Source organism: Rhopalosiphum padi, chromosome 3 (genome assembly GCF_020882245.1).
Source record: "Rhopalosiphum padi isolate XX-2018 chromosome 3, ASM2088224v1, whole genome shotgun sequence".
Classification (NCBI taxonomy): Eukaryota; Metazoa; Arthropoda; class Insecta; order Hemiptera; family Aphididae; genus Rhopalosiphum; species Rhopalosiphum padi.
The window spans coordinates 32,651,296-32,671,307 of record NC_083599.1 but is presented as its reverse complement, the minus strand read 5'-3'; the positions used below and the strand labels follow the sequence as shown (position 1 = coordinate 32,671,307).

Sequence of the window (20,012 nt, the reverse complement as noted above, 5' to 3'; positions counted from 1 at the left end):
GAAATATCAATTTTATGATACTGTATATTATATTTTACAGATAATATTTTAATAGCACTATATCAGTTATTATTGTGTTCTTTGTATTCTGATAATATTAATTACTGCCCAGTGCCTACTGGTGTTTGTACTTGTCTTAAATAAGTTGAGTGATATGTCACTATTTCTGCTAGTTTCTATTTATGTGTTCATGCTCTTCGAAGTGAACGTTTATAAAATTAATTTTATTTGGGGTTTTTTTAAACGTAAAATGTACAGTTAAAATTTGTAACAGTCAAAACCAGTTAACATTGTGCCCGAAGTCTATTAATTATTATTATGTTTATCAGCGAAGTTCCTCAAAACATATATCTTTAAGAGAGACCACTCGTCGACACAGTTGTTACTTAGATGTAAAAGGAATGATAGATATATTTGCACACAGGATTGTCTTACAAAACGTTATGTTAGGTAATTGTGCTGATAACTCGGAAAGTCGGAAGTGCTACAGTAGTAATTTGTGCTCAAATAAATAAATATAGGTACTCGATAATAACATATAATAATAAATAAATAATTAATATAATGTATTTTTTTTTTGCTGTACAATAGGTGTATAGTTATTTTTATTTAGTAGTTTACATTGTCCTACGCGGATTTGTTCTTTGTAAACGATGATGCCTGAAGCCCTGAACAAGTGAACAATGTGTTTTATTTTCACTTTGTACACTAAATCGGGCATTGTGTACAGCTCGGATACCTACTATACACAATGCCCAATTTCCTACATTACCCGTAACATATAATAATTTAATAATAGTATACAAGTGTCGAGAATTAATTCCTAAATTGTATATTATTTATAATTTATCTTTATTATGGTATTATATGTGATGCTATGACGATTGCTGATTGCCGAGATATTGTTTAGTTATATTTTTGAGATTTCATTTCGTGACAAATTGAAGATACTGTGTGATAATTTTGATCAAAATAAAATTGTAAATATTATTTAAAAATCACAAGTTTTAAGTTATATACATAAACTTAAACACTATGTAATATATGACACATTATATTATAATATCTATTTTTATCATTATATTTTTTTAATCTTTTTTGTTTACATACGATATACCTGCTTATAGGATTAATTTAGTATATTATTAAATAAATATATTTTATTAAGTATAAATATATGCTTTAGCGTTTTATTTATATAGGAAGAAAATATCACGAAGGGAAATGTCTAAGATTGGCTATAGATTTGGCAATAGGCATAATATGCATCGTCCATTCGTCTGTCTTCGTTATTATAATAATGTAAGTAGTAAGTACTCCTATATTATCTAGCTATTTTAAATTTCATTTGGCCAGACAAATGTATATGAGGATACTGTCGTACTGATATTAAGTTATCCTATAAGATAGTTCTTAGTTCTGTACCAATATAATGTAAGCGATGACAAATTACAAAAAAAAAAAAAGATAGACAGGTATAATAATATGATGACATTAATCACTATAGTCAATTCTATGCAAAAAGTCTTCTGCAAAGTCTATAAAGAAGATTTTTTTATATTCATACGAGTGATGAAATTGGCTATAAGCCTATAATCCTATAACAAAAATTATTGTCATCATATATACATAATCTAAATAATATATTATAATTAATTTTAATCTACATTATAAAATTAAGAAAACGTAATGAAATATTAACTTTAGTCAGTACTTAATAACTATTAAAACATATTGGAATAAGATATTTATTATATTTTGACAAATGGTAACAGGAATTTCCTGATCTCCAAGCGATTTGTATTTTTAAGAAGATGTTAGTGCACTGCTTGTTTTCTCTCTGACCCACGCGCAACATAAAAAAAACGCATTCACACAAAATCAAATATTTATATTTTTCAGTAATTTTAGAGAGAAATTTGGCTTTCTATAAAACTTTTTTTATTAGATGTTGGGTTGAAAACTGGGATTCTTCTATAATATATTCACAATTTTGACGAAATTTGACAAAATTCTAAGTTTAAAATGTTTGAATACAAGCATTTTGAGTTTGACCCAGATACATTTTTTTTATCGATATTTATTAGAAAAAATGAAAAATTGTCAAATGCCAATTGCAAAAAGAGTTAAAATACTTCAAAATTATTTATCTTTTATAAAATATTCAAAAATAAAAATTTCAAATATCTATAATCAGTATAATCTATAGATATAATTTTTTCGTTTTTGAGTTACACCAAAAAAATAAAATACTGATTTACGTAAACATTTTCGTTTATCGTTATTATTTTTACAGGTTGTTTTGAATGTTTTGATAAGTATTGGGAATTTTTCCCTTTTGAACACAAAAGTATCAACTAGATACAATTTACTATTACAAACTACACTCAAAGTTGAAAATCAGAGCAAACAGAGCCCCAAAAAATGATAAAAGATTCAAAAAAAAATTTAAAAAAATACAAATCATTATAAAATAAATATCATCGCTCCACGCATAATCTAAAACACAGGTAAGAATTATGGAACACTATAATAGAGCTCAAAAAAGTTTGGACAAAATGGTATTGCTAATAAAATTAATAACTGTAAGTAGTTAAAATGTATTGAAAAGTTATAGATATTGCCTACTTAGCCCCTTAAAATCGTTACTATGAAGTTAGGTTTGAATGCTTGTAATAATAAATCACTAATATACATAACTATCAAAATATTTTTAATAACTAATAATTTTCAATTTTTAATAGAATACAATTTCTAGTTTTACTATACAGTTTTCCATTATACATTTGTATATCCAATAAATTAGGAAGATACCTACCTAGTACAGATATATAACTTAATAAGGTGATAAATTTAAGTATCTACACGTTATTCTAAAAAGTTTTAACTTTTTTGAAAATATAATTTTTATATATGTTTTATGCTATTTCAAAATATTTAAAATTATATTTAACGATTTTTATTGTTATGATTTTTTTTTTTTATTTTTTTTTTATAATGACAACATTCATTTTTAATTTAATATTTATGTATTAACGAGTATTATAATAGACGGATAAAACCCTTTAGAACGCTAGACTGCTAGAATAATTGTACACAATTTCACTTAATAACTACAATAAGAGTAATTAATAAATGTTAATAAACTTATTTAGCTTATGAAAAATTATAATAATATAATAATGACGATAGGTATAAAAAATTAATGGTATAAAAATAAAGTTCGAATAAATAATAATAAAGCATAAAGGTTCATAACAAGAGTAGTAAAATATACAAAAATAAAATTAAGTATTAATTAAATTCAAAGTTTTGTAGACATTCTGTTTAAATCCGTCGCCATCGTGGACATAAAAAGAAATCAATATGATTGACAATACGGTTTGCTAAAATTAAAACACGACGGAAGAAAGGTTCGGAACTATAATTATTATTACAGCACTTCTCTTTTATAATATCGACAATAGGTATTTTTATTCTGAAACTACCCAATAAGCAATATTATTGGAAATATGAAAATTAATTGTCATAGAATTGTTTCATAGTTACAGGTATAGTTGTCTAAACATGAAAAAGGGTTATACAAATGTTGTATAACAAATGTTACCACTGTCAAATAGAAAATTCTTCACTCTTGCCCATAAATACGGATATGCCATTAATATTTTAACTGGTAACCTGTATTGGTTATTTCATATTACGGAATAGAGTCCTGTAATATCTGCAGTCATAAATTATCGTATACGTCAATTTGTCTATTAATGCAACACGCCAAGACAAATATTAGTTAAAGTAAAATAAACCAAAAAATAAAATCTTATATTTTCCTATTATTAAGTACTCTAAACATAAAAATAATTTTAAGGTTCATTAAAATAAATATTTATAAAAATAGGCGTACCTAACATAATATGATAACTATATTATGCAGGAGTAATTGGAGTATATAAAAACTCGTTTAATAAATTATAATAAAACGATAATAGAATAAGACGTCCTACACACTATTTATGATACGGACTTATTCCGACTCAGATATACTTATATAGTCTAATTCATTTATACTAAGTATATTTGTTTTTATTTAGAAACATGGGTAAATGAATAAATAATAAATATGATTATACTATGAATGTATTTTAACAATAGTTTTAAGTCCTAAATAAAGAACTAAAATAAATATAAACAAATAATAAAATATCCTTAGAAAAAAGTATGCTGGCAGACCGTTTACATTCAAAATTATTTTTCGTATTTTAATTCAAATGAAGTACATCCATTTTCAGTTCTACCTGCAATTATAATTATGAAGTTGGTACATTCAACACCTACTATACAGGAGAGTGAGTTTCTCGGTAATTTTTTTTTATATAATATGTAATTATGTTAACTAAATTGTAAATTTTTTTTGGCCATAAAACAATTTAATACATCGCATATTTGTTAACAGTATTAATAAAATATTACTAAAATACAAATAGTTTGACACAATTCATCACTGAGGTAAAACCTCGTGTCGGTGAAATTGGAGTTTCTAATCAATATAGGACATAACAGATTTTTATAAATTTTTGATGAGCGCATTTATATAATAGTGCGCTCATCAATCTAAAATTCGATCATCTCAAAAATAAAGTTTTTTCTCTTTCTCTATAGTCTATACGATATCAATAATGTTCTAGTGATGCCCAATAAGAAATATTCTAGTTCCAGTTGTACATATAATTAAACTAGACACTAGTATAATATCATTACTACCTAATACCTATATATAAACATTAAACACTATAATACATCATATAAATATATAATATATATATAATATATTATTATTATGTATATATATTGACAGACTGTGGTGTATTTTAAGATTTTTTGTATGTAGTAGGGTAGTGAGATAGAACTATACAAAGAATAAGTATATAAATCCCTAATAATGCTAAAATTTGAATTTATTTTTTGTTTAAGTAAAATGTATCATAAATCTAAAAATAGGATAAATAAATTTATAAAGTATATTGTCTTTATATGTTTTCCCGAAAATAATGTCGCTAATTACTAATTCTGAAATTATATAATGAATATCACAGTAGGTAGTTTTATATATTTTATCTATAATTCAGTGGTTCTCAACCTGGGGGGTGCGCCTCCCTAGGGAGGCGTGACAAAATTTCAGGGAAGACGTGAAAATGTTGAAAAAAAACAAAAAATGAAAACGTTGCCGTTTTCTACGCCGTGCCTTGCCGGTGTGTTGGTTGCCGCCGCGGTCGATCAGTAGATATACACCAAGCGATTATTACGATTATTTAAGATTGTACAAATCATATTATATGTATGCTCTTTGGTCTTCTGGGTATTAATAAAATCACTGTTTTGACGATAACCTGGGGCGTGGACCTCAAAAGGTTGAGAACCTATGATCTATATGATGGTATAAATACTTTCGTCATTTCATCGAAAAATTTAACAATATTATAGCAATTTTTCGTTTTTTATAAGTGTTTAAGGAAATATAAATTGGAAGATGTACTCGCATAATTAATACTCTGTATATATAATATTATATAGATGGAGCCACGGAGGCTCTCTTAATCCTCCCTATATATTAACGTTAGTACGTTACTGTATAAATAAATCAGGAGCGGACTGGTAAAATAATATTAGCAATGAAATATACCGAACAAAAATTACTATATTTATAATAATACATTTTTTTATTAAATGATATGCAATATACGATAATATTATATACTTTATATTGAAAAAGAGTACAGTAATTTAAATCAAACAAAAACAATTTCACAATTAATTAAAGCACTATAGGTAATTTGGCGTCTTGGTGAATTCTAAAATAAATAATTAGGCACTACCATAATAAATATATTTATATGGAGTTTCCACTAAATACTAGATAATGTTTTATTACATCTAAATCTATTATGTTAATACGTACCTACACATATTACTTATTAGTTTATCGGTAAAAAATTTTTCTTCTATTTCCATAATTATTTTTCATTGAATAATTATTTTAATATAATCAATGTTTATATTGTGTAAACAATTTATTATTAACTTTTATTTTGATAAAATAGTTAACAAAATATAATATTAATTAAGGCCGTTCTGGATAAAATCGTATAGATTAAACTTGAGTTGTTTTTAAGAATTTAAATTAGGTATTCTAGATTTAGAACACCATTTTCATAGTTGGGTCACCAACTAATTTTTATGGTGGTCCGTTTTGAAACTTACCAAACGGGTCGCAGTCCCTAACAGTTATAGTGATTACAAAAATACAGATTAATTTCCATTACCTACATAAATAATTTTTTTGTCGTAATATAAATATTATATGACACACTTATAGTTTTTATTAATTTATATCATAAAAATTTTAAAATCTACTTCGCGAATAAAGGTCCGTAATAAAAGTGTTCGTGGTCCGGAAGTTGATGATTCCTGCAATTCTAGAACTTCAGAGACATTGGAAGTTGTTTAACAATTATCTCTTTACTGACGTAATATTATTGATACGTCTAAGTTTTCTAGATATAAATTAGAACGAGACGTGATTTTAGAATGCGCTAAATAATCTTTCGCAGTTAAACTTCAATTACAGACAATATTTAATATTGAGAAATATCCATACGCAGTTCATGAATTAGTTAATATGCAGAAACATGTGTGTTTAGAGAATTTAATAATTTATAGACATAAATAAGTTAGCTGCAGTTGATTGAAGTCTATCAGCTTAATGATCAAAATACGAAAGGTTTGTAATTTAAATTTAAAGAACCTAAATATAATATATATATTTATTAATTGTTTATAGTTAACCAAGCCCTTGGTGAATTATTGTAAGGTTATTACGAATGATGTATTACATACAATTATATGCTTATAACTTACATAATATATATATACGAATACAATGTACATGAATTATTCGTGAAACACGATGGCAACGGCTAGCTAGTGTATAAATGTATAATGCTATAATATTATACATCATATTATTATTGTATATAGGTATACTTGTTGCCTCGGTTGTGTGCATTTTGTTTGGAGATTTTTTCTATCATTTATTTATTTATAACTTTTTTATTGTCCCCGTCGTCTCTTTTTTTCGCGAGATGATTCCAAGCAGAACGCAAGTATACTTACACGCGAGTGAGTGCGCGCGTCTGTGTGTGAGTCGTCTTGGTCGTCGCTAGTGCGTATAGATTCTGTAGCACCGGCAGCTGTATACAGGTACGCAGTTGCGAGACGATCGCAGTAGCGACGGCGACGGCGGCGGTCGGTATATTGTCTGAAAAGTTCATTCCCCCTACTATACAAACGACCAATGGAAGAGAATAGCGCGCGCTCACACACACACACACACACACACACACACACACATACACACAAACGCGTACACCCAATGTCTTATATTATATACGAACGAACGTACACGCATGCACGTGTGTGTATGTGTGTGTATTGCTATTATTAATACAATATATTATATATATTAAATATATATATATGCGAGTTGTGTTTTTATGTGTGTGCGAGATGTACGTGCGTGCGCGTACATAATCGCAACTGCAGTACATCTACCGGAATATTATATATTATTTCGACGATGACGACGAAAATGATGCAATTAGAGCCCCCTCCACCAAAAAGTCTGTATACGAATTTCTGCAGTAGTTAAATAAAATATTTTGGACTAGTAAACATATATAGAGAAAAAATATAAGCATAGGGTAAGTGTATTTTCAATGCGACGAATACAGTCTATCAAAATTATATTGTGTTTACCATAATATATAGACACCGTGGTCAGTATCTTGGCGATTCGTGTCATACGCGTTATAAATCATGAATACCATTCCGTGAAACAGCGCATGCCCAGTGTTAATATTATTTCATTTATTTTATGATATAATTTATTATTATTTATATAAACAATACTAGGTAAAACTTTTATCTTTTATTATAAAAGATTCTCCTGTCCTAAATATAATGAAAAGGATATTATAACATTTTCAGGAACTGGAAGAAGAATACAATTATTTTAATTACTCAAGTTTATAATAGTCTATACGAGGTTTAATACTTTGCAGGCATGGTTTTCATTGCTGATTATATAAATTATAATACTTCAAGTATTTTATTATGAGTTATAAATTAAAACTATTATAATATGACGATACTTGCATAATTTAAAATTTTTGTTAAAAATATATGCGTATACTTATTATTTATTTACTATGCATACTATATGACGTAGTGATGCTGATTTATTCTTTAAATGCTTATGCTACAGCTTACATTAGATTGAACTTAAGTCCCATCTCCAAATTTGAAATTTAATGGTACTCAATCTATTTGCATTCTAGTATTCTACACTTAGTGAAAGGAGAGATAATACATGACTAATATTAAATTTTTTAATTATTCGGCTTATCGTTTAAATGATTCATACGGATTGTTATGTAATATAGAAATTTGAAACTTAGCTTTAGTAAGAATAAAGTATCAAGAATTATAAAAAAAAATGACTCATTAACAAGAGTTTTGGCTTAAATCAATAGTATATGAAGAAGTAATGATCTTTATTTATAGTTTCTCGTTTATTATTTAGAATAGTTAGAGTACTGGTTACCAAGTAATTTATTATTATGAGTTTATACTTTTAAAATTTATCTTGTCATAATATCATCTACGAATTGCGTTTATAACTAAATACAAAAAAAAAAATCTGTACGGTATAAAAATAAGTAAATTTAATTAATCAAATTATATTTTACAAAGTACTCTCTCAGAGAAACCTGCGGTGATTTGTTTTTTATAATTTCCAACAGCCATAATTCCAAAGACCAAAAAAACCCATATGAGTATATGACCAATGACCATATTTAATATTTACAAATAAAATTCAAAATTTACAATAAAATCGGTCAAAAAGGTAGCGAGGCCCCTTTTTGGTGGTTTAAGAGTTTTTTTCTGAATTATTTAAGAATTTTACAATACCTATAATTTTTCAAAAAAATGATGTCACTTTACGGCGGGCGTATGTATAAAATATGTTTATACTGTTTATAGTAGCATATTCTATATGGGAACTATAGGTGTAAATAGAAAATAAAATCAACAAGAAAATTAATGGTGAGTCTTATAATTTTTTAATAAAATGTAACGTCGAGTATTCCCAAGGAATCTCCGTGCAAAATAATAGAATAATTATACAAAAATTTTTCTAAAAAATTAACTTATTTATATTATGTTATTAATTTACACTTTACAGAATTAATTATAATGATACATATCATTAATATACATGGCACAATATTTATTTGTTTTGTATTTGGTATTGAAAATACCAAGTACAAATCGTTGGTATTAGAGCAACGTTGGTTACTTCACAGATCGCTTTCCACGTTGACATCATTATGGTAATATAATTTTGACATAAACTTGACGTGTAACACAACGCCGCGGACAGTCGAACTAAAATACGTTACAATATTTTTACAGAATAGTGGGCGGGAGGGGCTAAATTTCAACCCCATATTTGCGGCAATGAATCGAGAACACCGCCGCCGCATAAACGTTATACATATTTCATATCTATATAGGTACGGTAATATATTTTCTTGTTACTATTACTATGGCTCGCGGCCGCAACCTTGCGCGCGAGGAGTGGGCAAATACCGGGCGCGGGCGGCGATCAGCTGATGGGGCCGCCGCCGAACGCCTCGCCTGTTGCAGCACAGTGGTGTATATACGTCCTGTGCCATCGTCTTCCGCGGAGACGACGACGACGACTCCGCGCGCGCCGTCGGTCATCAAACGCGAACAGAAGGAAAGCGACGCGCCGCTGTAATAATAATAATAATAATAATAATTCCCGTCGACGATCCTGCGCGCGCGACCGCCACAGATAAATATCGTTGTACACAGCTGCTGCAGCAGTCCGCGCACGATACGCGAGTTGCCGGTGGAATAGTATACCTATCGTATCGCCGCGCGCAGCGTCACACAATCGCCACCGGTCCGTCCGGAACAACGGGTCATTGAATCGGTCTCCGTCGCCGTCGCCGATTTCTGCACGCGCACTTGTACGTTTCGTCTTCTGAGTCTGATTTTTTTTTTTACTTTTCGCGCGCGCTCGTTCAAATTTCTAGGATTTAATATCATTATTAGATTTTAAGAAAATCGTTACGCGTCCGAGTTTTTCACGTCCGCTCCGCTGTTTCGACGATATCACAAATTATATAATATCTATAAATCATCTAGTTTAGGTTTATTATTATATAATAATAAAACATAACGCCGGATAGTCGCACGTGCATTGTGCCATTTGCCAATATTATTTATAAATAATATATTATACATACCGATTCGGTGCAGTTCTGTTCGACGTCGCATTTTCCGCGTCACGAATTTCGCTGCTACAGGTAAGTCGCAGTATACATAATACATATTAAGGTGCGAATTGAACGTTATAAGACTTCGAACGATCCGAAAATACACAATTAATGTTTATTATATATTAATTGAAAATAATATATAATATACACCGGGAATTTAATTTCTATGTAACCGAGAATGGAGCGAATTTAAAGTTTTAAAACCTATAAATATATTAAAAGCACAAACATAATACCGGTACGAGGCATAAACCTTAAATATATTATTTATTTTTTATTCTTGGAGGTCTCGAGGGTGTCTGAGTGTATAATATAGAGATTTTCGAGTGTTTAATTTTGTATTTGTTTTGCGATTCGAACATATAAAAATACCATAATAAACGCAAATGATGGCATTGAACTTGAATATTTATTTTTTAATGGACTAATTATTGAAATCCGTTAGGTTTGAAAAAACAGAACGATCATCTTCCCTATGCATCAATGACTATCATGTCGAGAAGAACCGCGCCATGCGGTTGAGGAGACATCAACGACAGTTAAACGAGAAAAAAACATTATTAGTCAATTTACTCTACGTCTACTGTGTTGATATTGATCGATACTTGAGTACAATCTGAAAATATATAAGCTGTGGTGCAATAGTCTTCGAAACTACCGAAATAACCAACTATCTACAATATTATTTGTCACGAGATTAGAAGACACAACGAATCCTACAGGTAAACAATCTTCTTTAAACTGTTTTTAAATATTAAGGTATAGGTATTAATATACAGTTAGTAATTATTTACGTTATAGTAGTAACTAGTATTTATAAACATAATATAATATTATATACAATATTAAAATATGACAGTATTATAATATGAATGAGAAAATTAAAATATTTAGTCTTTATATATATATATTAAATTAATTATTGATGATAATATATATATATATAATGTATAATAGATCATAGAATTCTAATTTTATTTTAAACTATATGGTCTTAGTATTTTTATACGGAATTTTCAACAGTTTTATTCATTAAAATATAACTTACTATATATTAGGAAATGATTAATTTTCTTAAATTTTTACAATTAATAACAAAAATGAATATGGGAGTCCTTAAAATTTTTTCATATGTTAAGAAACATATTACCTTTACTATTTCGACAAGACAAGCATCAACCATGAAATTGTATTTTAGATGGTCACTTTTAATGACCTTAGTAGCCGTAATTGTAGACAGGAGAATGACCCATTCATCGTGGTTATTTTTTTTAAATCAGAATTCTTTGTGCGAAATAACATTAGTTTCCTACAAAACTCTCAATACGAGTATATGTATATTATTGATGAGCTGGCTTTATAAGAATTGTAAAATTTAATTTGAAAAAGATTTTTTATAACAAATATAATAGGATTAAAAATATTATTAATATAACAAATTAAAAATACATTTTTATTAAAAAAATAACTAGGCACATTGCACTTAATATCTATGCGTGCTTCTTAAAATGTATTAATTTTATAACAAAATTAAAATAATGTAACAAAACTGTATTTTTCTAGCTGTGCACTCGGCCCGATGTATATTAATAGGTATGTACAATTGTACATGTACCAATATATTAAGTAGTTACCTATAACCTATTGTACGTTTATGAGAAAAGTTTTAATGAAATTATTGAAACTATGTTCAAAGCATCCAATCAGTTTTTTAAAGTTGATTAGCTTATAATATGTTTAAGGATAATGAACAATTTTGATTTGTAGTCGAATATATTTTTTTTATTCTATAAGAATAAGATACAGAAAAATGTTTCATCTATAGACAGACATTACAATTTTGAGTAATTATCATAACAATTGACCTTTAACAATATTACATTTTTAAATTTTGAAAAATAAGTTAGAAATCATTATAAAATATTAGTTTTATACTTTTATTATTGGAGAACAGCTAAATATCACAAAATATAATATTGAATATATTTGTATTAATCAAAATCTATTATCTCTTACTATAACGGCTATTGAGGTCTTAAATTAAAAACAAATAAAACAATATTAAATCGTTTGAATAAGAAATAATAGTTGACTTAATATAATTATTTTGTTTTATAAACTTTGAGTAGTAGTCTGTATCTCTATAGGTAAATTTATTATCATTGGATAATTACCTAACCTATAGGAAAGTAGAGAACCTACAGATTATTTAAATATTCTATATTTAAATTACGTGAAAAAATATTAAAATTAATATTTCTATTGTATGATTATTTAATTAGTATACCTATTAACTACGTAATTGGTAGGTTGTTCTCTCTGGAAGATGCCTGATAAAATAAAGTTTCATGGTTTTTAATATTTAATGAACAAATAAACGATATTTAATAGAAATTATCTACATAGATATTAGTGTACTCTAATTATATATTAAATAGTAAAATTAGTGTCAATGAATTTACACCTTATGGCTTATTTATATAGTTATAATGCTTATAGTTAATTTGGTTTTCGTTATCATTAATTAACTTACAAAACTTTTACTCTGTCGTAAAAATACTATTTTATAGACAATTAAAATTTACACAAAAAAAAAATTAATAGACATAATATAACATAATGGGATTTACTAATATACCATGACTGAATGACCTACGAGTTCAGTCAAGTTCATAAAAACATAATAATGTTTTGATAGAATATTTTATTTTTTTTTTTCGTTACATTCCAATCGTTTTTTATCAGTGTATTTTCAAAATCTACATACCTAGGTAACAGGTATTCATTTTAATTTTGCTGTGACAAAAAATTAAAGAAAATATCTAATAGGTATTTAGATGTATATTATGATTTTTTTTTTTTAATATTACGTAACACAATAAATAATAACTAAAATGGACAAATTATTTTCCATAATAAGAATTTTTATATTCAAATAATGATACTATAAAAATAATTAAATTGTATGAAAGCCAGTCGTATAAAATTTAGTGATATTATGGTTATTATATAGTTTTTTAGATTTTATAATTTTTGTTTATATTTTTTACTTTTAAAATTATCTAGGATACATAGCTGGTAGTATGTACCTAAGACCTAAAATGATAAAACAAATCTTTTGCTTTTAACAATTCACTGCCGTTTTAGATACCTAATAATAATTATAGTATATATAGCACTGTTTCATAAACAATAACATGCCTTCTAGAGTTCTAGATAATGTTTGTTCCTAATCCATACAATTATATATTTATATATTCATACCTAATAAAATAGAAATCACATTTTCTAACAATAATAATTATTATAGAAACAATACATAATTATAATAAGTAGTCTAGATCGTGGCGATCGTGCTAGTTAATATACCCAAATTTTAAATACGCTTTTGTGATTCGCAAAATAAATTTAGTCCAAAGATAAAATACGTTCGATCACATTATTGTTAATAACAATCTTTGTGTAATGGGCCACTCACATATTATAATATGCACCCGTTAACAATAACGCATATCCCTCTGTTTTTTTTAATTATGATATTTAATTGAGTACAGATATTGAATAAGATTTCTCTTGTAGTGAAAAGTAGTGTACTATACTGTATGTAGGTACCTCTATTCGACATCCGCGTTCAGTTATAGATCATTAAACCGACACTGAGTCCAACACAGATTACAATTATTTTGGAGCAAAGACAAAGAAGACATCGAATGCCGAATTTATTTTATGCCGTATCAAATAAGTCCGTAGATAATAGTCGTCATCGAGCATTCAAATTTATTTAAAAAGGCGTGTAAAACGTTATTGTTAAAAATAAAAATAATGCGTAAATCAAAAATACCTAGTAATTATTAAGTATATCGGCGAAAAAAATATTCGTATTTGTTCTATTATTGAATTATTAATATAATTGAATATTGGTTGTTATAACCTAACCTATTCGTTTGATTCTCAAATTCGATTCAAATTTACGTTAGTATAATATATACACGATTACAATTACAAAAATTCACGAAATAATTCGATTAGCTTATTAGTTATTACGTAGTTGACGTCATCGTGCTCATGAAAACTAGGTCCCGCCGCGCCGCACTGTCTCGAAAATTAAGACATCAGGAAATTTGCGAATTTCATCTGTAGATTAAATATTTTTATTTTATATATTCAGTTTATATATTTCGTCCTTGTCATCGGCATGTTTCGATCTAACGACCGGTCAACGAACTATACGCTCGATAAATTTTTTTGTACCTACCGGAAAGAAACAACTAAAAGCCGTTCCAAATCTAAAATCATGAAAGCCCGCGACCGCGAGTCCAGGAATAAATTCGTCTCGTACGATGTTTTACGACTACAATCGTGTTGATAATTATACAGATATATTTAAACACTACGATCCTAAAATCCGTTGTTTAAACCATAACGGTGCGTCGCATCGTTTTACATAAGAATTTATCTATACGCTACATGTACGTCATCTCACGTAGGCACATATAATATATGTATGGGTATTGGGTACCTATTAAGAAAAAGAGCGCTAAAAGACTGGATAAACAAATTATAATATTAATCGTGAATGATTATTCTAGAGAAAACGGGATCAGGTGGACGACGATAGCAAAACAATCGTATCCGCAGTTGAATAATAACGTGTTTAACATTATTTTAATTTAATTTATATTTTAACTTTTGTTACCTCTGAGCAATAGTATTGAACTCCTTCGCCCTTACATCGATTATACCATTATTATTTTTTATGTATAAAAGTGAGCGGCCAATTTAAATGTTATAGTATACTAGCAACTTTTGCCTACTTCTAAATTCTACCAGGTTTTTAGCATAGAAGCAAGTAAGGAAACAAACTATAATCACATTTTAATAATTTAATCAGTTATTTTTCATACAAAATTATCAACATAAAATGTGGAATTCAAAAGATTATTTTTTAGTTAATCATTAAAACAATACTACATTTCTGCTAGTAAAATTAAACTATTATAGAATACTTTTTAAATAATTTTTAATTCATTATAAATGTATTTATTTATTCAATAAATGTTTAAAAAAAAACAAGGTGGGAGTGTGGGACATTCCCCTTGTTAATTTAAAATCGTTTCGCTTTGAATGTCCTCTGTAGTTTACGCCTACGATGGGTGTAGCGATATCACGTATGATGTACTTGTACTCGTAGCATACATTAATATATTATTATGATCGGGTGCATCGAATACCTACTTTAAGGTAAACAAAAATTCGTTACCTAGGGAAAAAACAAAACGCGTACTTATTAAATAACAGTGAGAAAATCAAATTAGTGTATGATGGGTACTTAACAATAATATATAATATATATAATGATAAAACGTTGGGTGTTTTGTAGAATCTAGTCAAACAGGATTACACGTCGACCGTTATTCACTTGCTTGAGTCCGTTATTATACATACTCACACGGACACTCACACACACACACACACGTGTGTAATATCCTATACTATAAGAGAAATTACTAGGTATGTTATACACATAGTCACTTGTATCGGAAATCCTACCTAAGCATATATAGATATATATTATATGCTTATTATAGGTACGATTACATAGAACTAATGATATTTAATTATATATATAAACGTAAGGACGTTCGGGGAGATGGTACTTGTGCTGTGCGAGAACCGTTTCTGGCGGCGCGGCGGTCGGTCATTGTCGTCGTCGCTTCCGCGTATCTATATACTACAAATAAATAGTAAATACTAGATTGCAAAACTCGATGTTTTTACAATGTAAGAATATCGAGTTTTGCAATCTAGATGATCATGATGATCGGCATCATTTGTGAAATAACCGATAATTCTTTTATGAGAGGTGATTGTTTAAAAAACGAAACGGTAATTAGCTAAATATCGACAAAAAAATTGTAATTTCTATTAGGTTTAACATTATCATCGTTCGACGGATGTAAGTACACCGTAGGTGACTTATATTTTAAATTATGTATTGATGCACTTTTAATGAAATTATTTCATCCATAGTTTCTGTATAACACTTTTTTCACGTAACCATGTCATATTCTTTACAGATTCACAATTGCATCTCCAAGTCAGTCAACTAGTATTGTTATAAACCATCTAACCGTTAATAATAATTCTACTAAATATACTAATAATATACCTACTTAATATTATCAATCTGTTCAACAAACAGACGACAAACGGTATATCGAGAAAATTTGCGTTTGCTGTACGGTATATTATGTGTATACATATACGTGGTTGTCGTCATTACGATGTAAATATACATAATATATATATATATATCGTATATATAGTAATTATATTATATATGTATACGATTTCGGTGCGACCGCGAGTTGCTTTGTATATAACTACGTTATACACGACTGCGTCAAGAGGACCGCGGACACGACCCAACGCCACAAGGTCATTGAGATTTCTTTTCGACGTGTACCGTTATATGATTTACGCTGCGGTCGTTCTGTGATACACGCTGCACGCGCGATCGTAATAATATACTTACCAAGTACCTACAGGATGGATATATACATATCTAACTATACTATAGGTAATAGTAAGTAGCTATACTAGGCGGCTAACAAGTTTTATTTTACACCACTGCCGTTGCATGCGAAATGCATGTATAATATATAGGTGGACTTGGACTATGACTTTTGGGGAGTTCGTGGTATTGGCATATAATAAAGTTATTTAAATCATATATAAGTGATTATATAATAGCAAATGGACCATGAGGTCGTATATTTATAAAAAAGAGAATTGGGTCAGGCATCTTCGCCGTTGACATTAAAAAAAAATAATACATATATGTTGTACATTTTTTTACATTTTTTTCTATAGTATCGAAGTCTAAAAATGCAAAATAAATTTGTTTCTACATATTATACACACTAACGATAAATTCAAGTATTATAAATTAATATTGCTAAAAGCTGTAAGTTTTTTGAATACTCCTTAAAAGGATAAGGATCAACAACTAGTTTTTCCATCATTTCTTTACCGTAATAAAAAGAACAAAAGCGTAAATTTAATGAAGGGCTACATTGCTATTCACGGTAATACAAATTTAATTCGAAGTCTATTAAATTGGTGAAGTGATTTTGTAGCATTCACTCCGTCTATACCGCTGAGTTATTTACGTAGGTGATGTAGCAAATTTGAACAAATTTATTTTTATTAGGAGTGAACATTCTAAAAGTCGGGTAAAAGTCCGATTTCTATTAATACGTTCAATATATTAAACAACTTAAGTCAAAATTTCACAAATTTCTAAAACTTTATCTTAAAACTATAATACCTATAAGGTTAAGAAAAATAAATTTGTTTTTATGTTGTAATTGTTGTCATTATTGTATTTTAATTTATTATTAATACGAGTATTACGATTCGTTAAAGATAAATTAACTTTGAATAAAACAATGCGGGACCACTGCACGATCGCCTCGATGGTAAAAAAGCATTTTCATCGCGCACTGCAGCGAATCGCGCTTTCCCGTTATACGATTATATGCGTACCTATAAATTATAATCTATATATAATATATACGTGATCAAGCGGACCTTCCTAGTTTCGAAGATTCTCATCGAAACAATCTATTTATATATACCTACATTTACATGGTTTTACATCGTGTTATAAGTGTCCTACATTAAAATGTATACTTTATACCTTTACCATTTTTACACGATTATTAGATGCTCGCTAGCGGGCGTGTCGAGATTGTCATTGTAGAGGTATGATCTAATTATTATATAGTGCTTTTACAAAATAATAGATAAAAAAAAATTATATAAATTTATTTTAAAATATTCGTATTTTAAAAAAAAAATCGAAACCAAATATTATTTTAAGAAGATACCTTATAAATTTAGCGTTTATTATATTATATGCAAAAATATGCAAGTCCAACATGAAACAGTTATTACTTATTAAAAACAGTTTGAATCATTTAAGCCCCATCCGTATGGTCGTCGAGCGATTATATACTTTTGTCTAAGGGCAAAGCGATGGATTACGTCATGTAATAAAATATGTATATACATTTTTTAGTTTTTTATATATTATAATATTATGTTATCGTATTTTTGTTCACGTAATTATTTTGGTCATTATGGAATGACAATTTAATACGGGTGTTTCACTGTATCATATTATCAGAGAACTCAGACAAATCGAAGTTGTTCGTCTCGTATGTGTATTATTAAACAGTTTTATATTGTATATTTGTATGTTATACTATGAATAAAAAATTGTTATTGTTACTCTCCATCACTGGTAGTCTGACTGGTCTGAGGTTTTGACTCTCGATAAGCAAGTCTCAAGCCATTCTATTCTGCCCACCCGTTAAATAATTATAATATATACTATGACCACTAAATATTTTACATTTAAAAATAAAATTTACTCTTGTCTGAATTATTTATATTTATTAGTAACATAGATACATCACTTGTGTAAGGTTTGTAGCTCATAACGAACCACCCTTGTCAAGTCAGTGTAAATATGCGTGAATATAATGGCACACTGACGAAGATGAATTTTATTTTATTATATATTTTAATTTATAATATTATATATAGTAATATTATAATACTATTGTGCATTTATATGGTAATTCCGTACAACGGTTTTTGGTTTTATTTGATGAAAATAAAATCTGTGACGTATTTGATAATCTATGTAATGCGTATAAATATATTATATTTGTCGGTTTCAGATCAACGTATTTGATTATTGAAAGTGTTTTATATATTTGTGTATACGTTTTCAGAGATATTTTTAACATCGGAACACATATGTTCACTGGAAAAAAAATACAAGAATTGATTAAGTAGGTACCTCAAAGTATGTCATAAATTACATATTTAATAAGTACTGCTATAGCTCAGAAATACCAGTATGGAATAAAGGGAAATATTAGTCACCAATGCAATGTAGGTAGTACTCGTATGCTTATAGGACACGATACATCAAGCATTTTCTACAATATTGACTAATACGAAATGATATTCCATTATATATTTATGATTTGATAATTTCTAATAATTATCACCACGATAGTCCACTTAAGACATAAAACATATATTTTTCACGACGATACAATAAAATTATATAATATATCTAACAATATTTTCCACTAAAAATTATTTAAACGCATTTATTTCTGTATAAATAATATAGATAATAAAATTACTAATGTAGTATATTTATCACGGTAAATAACACGTTATATATTCATATTATTATATAATCTATATTCCATATTAATATTAATTATTAATAATACTTATGAACAAAATTATGGGAGTGCTTAATTTGTTTAACAATACACGTGTCCGTTGTACTGCCGCTATATCATAATATATAGCGGATATTCGAAATATCTCGAAGAGACTTAAACGACCATGACCTAACGAAGTTTTTACTACACGTCTAACACGTGGCCGTGATGTTCTCAACTCAAACATAATATATCTCAGATCTTTATTATGAACTCGAATACTATGTGAGAGCAGAAGTGTAGTATTCAATGAGGCGGGAAGGGGGAATAGATT

General features: G+C 28.0%; 1 protein-coding gene across 1 annotated transcript in view; it reads left to right on the top strand.

The window, feature by feature from the left end:
- The first annotated feature begins 9,808 nt into the window (after positions 1–9,808).
- The window catches only part of LOC132924317 (serine proteinase stubble), a 29,910-nt gene continuing 19,706 nt past the window's right edge, over positions 9,809–20,012 (top strand). The window contains exons 1-2 of the mRNA XM_060988547.1: positions 9,809–10,451; positions 10,870–11,146. The gene's annotated coding sequence lies outside the window, so the exon portion shown is untranslated. The remainder of the gene's footprint in view (positions 10,452–10,869; positions 11,147–20,012) is intronic.